Source organism: Sinocyclocheilus rhinocerous, unplaced genomic scaffold (genome assembly GCF_001515625.1).
Source record: "Sinocyclocheilus rhinocerous isolate Xijiao unplaced genomic scaffold, SAMN03320098_v1.1 scaffold1131, whole genome shotgun sequence".
NCBI lineage: Eukaryota > Metazoa > Chordata > Actinopteri > Cypriniformes > Cyprinidae > Sinocyclocheilus > Sinocyclocheilus rhinocerous.
The window spans coordinates 88,776-94,630 of NW_015638568.1; the positions used below are offsets into that span (position 1 = coordinate 88,776).

At 34.9% G+C, this 5,855-nt stretch overlaps 1 protein-coding gene and 1 long non-coding RNA gene across 2 annotated transcripts in view; one reads left to right on the forward strand and one right to left on the reverse strand.

Moving 5' to 3' along the window:
- LOC107749796 (arrestin red cell-like) overlaps positions 1-5,855 on the reverse strand; it is a 40,854-nt gene that overhangs the window by 21,829 nt on the left and 13,170 nt on the right. The window lies entirely within an intron of this gene.
- Positions 3,832-5,855, forward strand: part of LOC107749797 (uncharacterized) — an 8,930-nt gene continuing 6,906 nt past the window's right edge. The window contains exon 1 of the long non-coding RNA XR_001641087.1: positions 3,832-3,969. This is a non-coding gene — a long non-coding RNA (uncharacterized LOC107749797). The remainder of the gene's footprint in view (positions 3,970-5,855) is intronic.

The window sequence follows — 5,855 nt, forward strand, 5'->3', positions numbered from 1 at the left end:
TAATCATTACAACAGCTCTGTTTTAATACATTTACTATAACATTCACACATAGTGTTCAAATTAGGATCTGTAATATTTTAAATGTTAAATGTTTTAAAAGAAGTCTCTTCTCAGCAAGGCTGCTTTTAATTGTACAGTTAAAAAAATAATAATAACAAATAAAAATACATGCCTGATTCAAGAAGGGGGCCTGATGGCCAAAAAATATTTTTTTACTAACTTATTAATTTTAAGTTAAATTGTGCTTTGTTGGTATAGTGTCTGCTAGAATGTTTAAAATGTTCAGTGTTAAATATTTTTAAATTGTTGTTTTGTAATTGATTTTTTTTCTTTGAAAAGCAAGACAAAACAGTAAAAAGCACATTTTGGCTTTTTAATTTATGCAATGGTGAAAATTTTTTTGGCCAAAATACATGGGGGAAAAAACTTCGGCCCAGTGTTTCATTTTGTTCGGTTTTGGCTTCGGCCAAGAATTTTCATTTCGGTGCATCCCTACTTTTTTTTTTTTTTCAAAATAAAATTGGGGGAGTCAATAAATACACTATAGCCAGGTCATGTGACAATGATGTTACATTCTACTGTTTGACTGTTTAATGCATACCATTTAGCACATTAAAAAAAACAGCAAACGGCACTTTAAAAGTCATGTTTTAAAAATGTTTAACAATTTTAACAATTTAAAAGAACAGTTTGAAATATAAACAGTGTATTTGTCAAACTGAAAAGTGATTTACATTTCAATTTTGAATGAACTGCTAATTGATTCATATTATTTTTAAGTTGCAATCCAAGCCCTCTATAATAGTTTACATCTTAATATTAAGCTGCAATAAAAGAAAGTATTTTAACTAAAAAAAATAAAATAAAAAAAAAGACACTTTACCACATAACGGTGCCTGCTTTGGTGACTAATGCTGTAATTGTAAGCTAGTAAATAATGAAGTGTGCAGTGTAATCAGGATACCACAGGTTATAAACATTGCAGGGCTGGTTACTGTTTATGAACAAGATTATGGATACACTTACAGCATTTTGTTGTGCAAAACTAAGGCAAGATCTGAGATCTGTGTGCGTTTCCCACATTACTGGCTGTCAATTTTCAATACGGCCAAAGGCTAAACCCAAGACTTAATACCAAATCACCCACTGAATTCTGCCTATTGTTTCGGCAGATTACAGCGTGCGTCATTGTCAAGGATTGTGCGTTTTTCCAATGTGCAGCGACCGGCTAGACACGCACTCACCAATAAACACTAACACAAACATATGCAATTAACTCATATGAGGTGCGTCAGGACATTTAGATCAGACTGGTATTTTAATATGGGTCACGACCACACAGTATAATTCGACAGGAATGTCCAGGTCTCAAAAACAACACTGTTCAGGACCCAATCCTTTGAAACACTGCATAAATTGTTCTAAGCATATTCATAAAGGCATAATGGTTAAAAACTACACATCAATGAGACAAAGTAGGAAGTACTAAATTGCACGACCGTGTTCTCTGTTCCTGTTTTTAGTCTATTTATGTGTTTTCATAATCCACTTCATGGCTAGGCTAAATCAGCTTACGGGTGTTTTTAAACACGGTTTCTGAACATTTCGTCTCTCGGGTGCTACTCAAAGTTATTATGGAAGCTCCATAAGGCCACATACAAGCGCTACGGTGAGAAATCAGGGTGCCAGAGAAGCTGACAGCACAGGACACTGGTAATTGCTGACTGAGGAAGATCTACTTCAGCTTTCAAAATCAGAAACGGCTCATGCGTCACCGACTGAGTGTGTGCGGTAGTGCTTGTGCTCAAGTATGACATGGAGCCAAAAAGGCAACATCCACAGACTTCCTCTATGTGGAGCAAAAAAAAAACAGAAGAATGGAATGAAGACACAGGGTGAGAAAGAAAAAGACACAACAACTCAATGAGAAATCAATGAGTGCCTAAGTAACGATCTGGACTGGTGCAAGTACAAGGCCAGTAATAGAGAACAAGCTATTAATAAATAAATGATTGGTTAGAGGTCGCCATTAAACTATAAATGGCTCATAATATACTGCCTGTCAATGTCAGATAACTGTGGAACAGACTGCTGTTCCTGTATGCAAACACACATATATTAAGGCCTACTCTTGGTTGTATGCTACATCTTTCAATCATGCAATTCACAGAATACAGAATAATCTCATTTGCAAATACATAAATATACATGAACCTTCTTCCTTTCCTGACAGTCTAAACGCCATAATTTATCTCCTCATTACAAATGCAAATCAACACACATCAAGTTGAAACATCATTCTTATCAAACAGGTATCCCTAAAAATGAAGCTGCAGGAAACAGAAAAACTATGTAAATGATGACACTGGAAAACTGATGGGCAAACACATAATGTTTCTTTAATCTTTCTAATGATTAAAGGGTTAGTTCACCCAAAAATGAAAATTAGGCTGTGTTTTACTCACCCCAGAGCCATCCTAGGTGTACAAAAACGCTTCGATTCACTACAGGAGGCCTTTGTTCACCCCCCGGAGCCGTGTGAGACGGGGTTTTTAATGGATGGGCGCTTTTTATTTAACTTCTTTTGGACTGATGCATGCAAAACGCTGAGTGGCATTAAACAGCTTGAAAGATCAAAGACTATTTTTAATCTAACTCCGACTGGATTTGTCTGAAAGAAGAAAGTCATATACACCTAGGATGGCTCTGGGGTGAGTAAAACACAGCCTAATTTTCATTTTTGGGTGAACTAACCCTTTAACATTCCTTGGCACCCTGATTAAAAAAAGACTTTAAAAGATGTCATATTTTAAATAGTGAATTTAAACCAGAGTAAATACATCACTGAATTGTGCCAGAAGATCTGTTTGGTTAACTGATTAAAAATAATTTGTTAGCGCAGCAATAGTCTATGTGTAACTACTGATAAAACACTAAAAATATGCAAACATTGCCTTTACAGCCATGTAGCAAACCGGTGACAAATAACCTCTTAATTCCATGTGAAATAAAAATAATATTGCAAAAGTGTCTGCATGTTTCCTCTGAAATACTAGGAATCTGAATGTAGTGAAGTAAACAGGATATGTAGTCGAGGATCCATTTAGCCTGACAATAAAAGGAGGGGGCGAGAAAATGGCACTTGTCAGAACTACTCTGATAAGTGAAAATAGGAAAGACTGTGTTTAGGAAAGACTATAAAAGGCCAAATGCTTGACATTAATTTCATAATTAATGACATTAACATGACATTAATGTGCATAATTGTACCGTTCTTGATTATAATTTGTATTATTACTCAGTTTCAGGCCTGGTGTTTTCTTACTGTCCTCAAATGTACTGACACTAAGTGAAGGTCTTTTTAAATCTGACTGCTGAGTCTGAAAGTCTGAGACTCTGAATAATTAGTAACACTACTGGAGTACTACTGTACTGTTTACTGCACAGCATACACCGAAAACTGGACACTGCTTACTATCGTTCAAAAGTTTGAGGTCAGTAAGATTTTTGTTTTATTCAGCAAGGATGCATTAAATTGATCAAAAGTGACAGTAAAGACATCTATAACATTACAAATAAATGCTGTCCTTCTGAACTTTTATTTAAAGAATTCAGAAAAAAAAAAATCTACAAAAATATTAAGCAGCACAACCGTTTTCAACATTGAAAATAATAAGAAATGTTTCTTGAGCACAAAATATTATTAGCATATTATGGAATAAAATCGCTGTCAAAAATAATCGTACGTAATTCAAAGCATTTGTGTGTCATTTTAATTTACTCATGCGTAATTTAAAAGTATTGTATGTAATTCTGTTTTTTGTCAGAGTTGGATTCCAAAATCTACGGCCACGACAGTTTACAGATACGAGATTTTGTGTGTTTGTTAGAGTACAACTCCAAAATGTACGACTATGACAGTTTACAGACACAACGCTTGTTTTCACAACAGCTCTGTTACACGCACGGTCGTGGCCGTAGATTTTGGAATCCAACTCTGACAAAAAACAGAATTACATACAATACTTTTAAATTACGCACGAGTAAATTAAAATGACACACAAATGCTTTGAATTACGTACGATTATTTTTGACAGCAATTTTATTCCATACATATTAGAATGATTTCCGAAGAATCTTATAGCACTGAAGACTGGACTAATGACTGCTGAAAATTCAGCTTCACCATCACAAGAATGAATTGCATTTTAAAATATATTATAATAGAAAACAGTTTTTTTTAAATTGTAATAATATTTCACAAGATTATTGTTTTTATTTTTAATCAAATAAATGTAGCCTTGGTAAGCATAAGAGACTTCATTCAAAAACAGAAGAAAATATGTGAAATTGTATGCATTATGTACCCACTCACACTACAAAAACAAGTATGCTTATTCTACATTGTTGTTGTCGTGCCATCACCTCACTATTTCATGTTTAATTCAGGGGAGTCCAGTTACTAACTTGAATTAAAATGCAAAAAGTGATACTGAATGAAACCCATGAGCGATATTATATTTTATTCATCACACTTCAGCAGTTGACCAACTCTAATCTTTTGAGATGCCACAGTCCATCAAACGTGAAACGGATGGTGTAACTTTGGCAGTAGAAATAAAGAAGCTCAGGAATTGATTGAAAATGAGTGAGTGGGAAAATCATAGTGGTGCATAAAAAAAATTAAACTGAAAAATGGATTGTTTTCTTGTGCTGTCTGCTTCACTCATAGCACGTGCCTATATCGTGCTCTATATCGAACATTTTTTCTATCAATATCGAAGAAGGTGTACCATCGATAAATATCGATACCGTTTTATCGCCCAGGCCTACGTTAAAGATAAGTTTAATATCTGCGAGGGCAAAAATTAGCTTGCCACACCTGCCAAGAGCAGGTTAATATATGTAGAAATATATCCAGCCATGCACACACACACACACACACACACACACACACACATAAAAAGAGATTATCGATATTGGAGCTCCCTTAAACAGAGTGCCTCACTCCTGGTGAGAGTATGGGGGAAGCTAACATGTCAGCTAATAAAAGCGCTCTATTCTGTTCCTACATCACTTTGAGGAAGAAGGGTTGCTGCACTTTAGCAGAATCATCACATATATCCTCATCCTGGTTTCCTCTCTTTCTAGCCCGAGGAAACCCAACCCTCTTCCATGCTAACTCTATAGGTACAATCATCATAAACAGTTTAATTAGTCAGGAAATGAGAGAATAATAAACCCACATTTCAAATTCAATCATATTACATGTAGTCACATTTTAATAAATACGCAAAAAGCAAGTAAATAAGAAAATAAATAAAGGAATTGGGATAACGTTTTTCAATAAAAAGAAAAAAGTGGAATAATTTGAGGTCAAACTTTTTAAACCTTTTCTACAATAGCTTTAATAAAAAATAAATAATAAATAAGACTTCAAACATACACAGTTGGGGACTTTTACGTTTAAATGAAGGAACAATAGGCGGAGCGTGTGTTAGCCTTCCCCTGGCCATAGGGACTTGGGGCAAAAATGCCACTAAATTGGACAAAAATGCCTCTGCACAAACAAATGAAATCTATTACGTCTGTTGCTAACAAAGTGAAAATTAATAGACCGTGCCGATTGTGGCATTAAATTAAGATCTGCTCATGTTGCACCGTATTTCATTGTAGGCGTTTTTAAAGTGTTGCGCATTTTAACCAATCACACACAATTCTGTTGAGCTTAGGAATGCAATGGCCAATCAGAGGCGTTTAGATGAGTAATCGATTAAACTCATCAGTTTTGAGTGCGTGCGCGTACAATGCAAGTAAGAGATTCATTTCACAGTGTATACAGCTTCAGTGATTA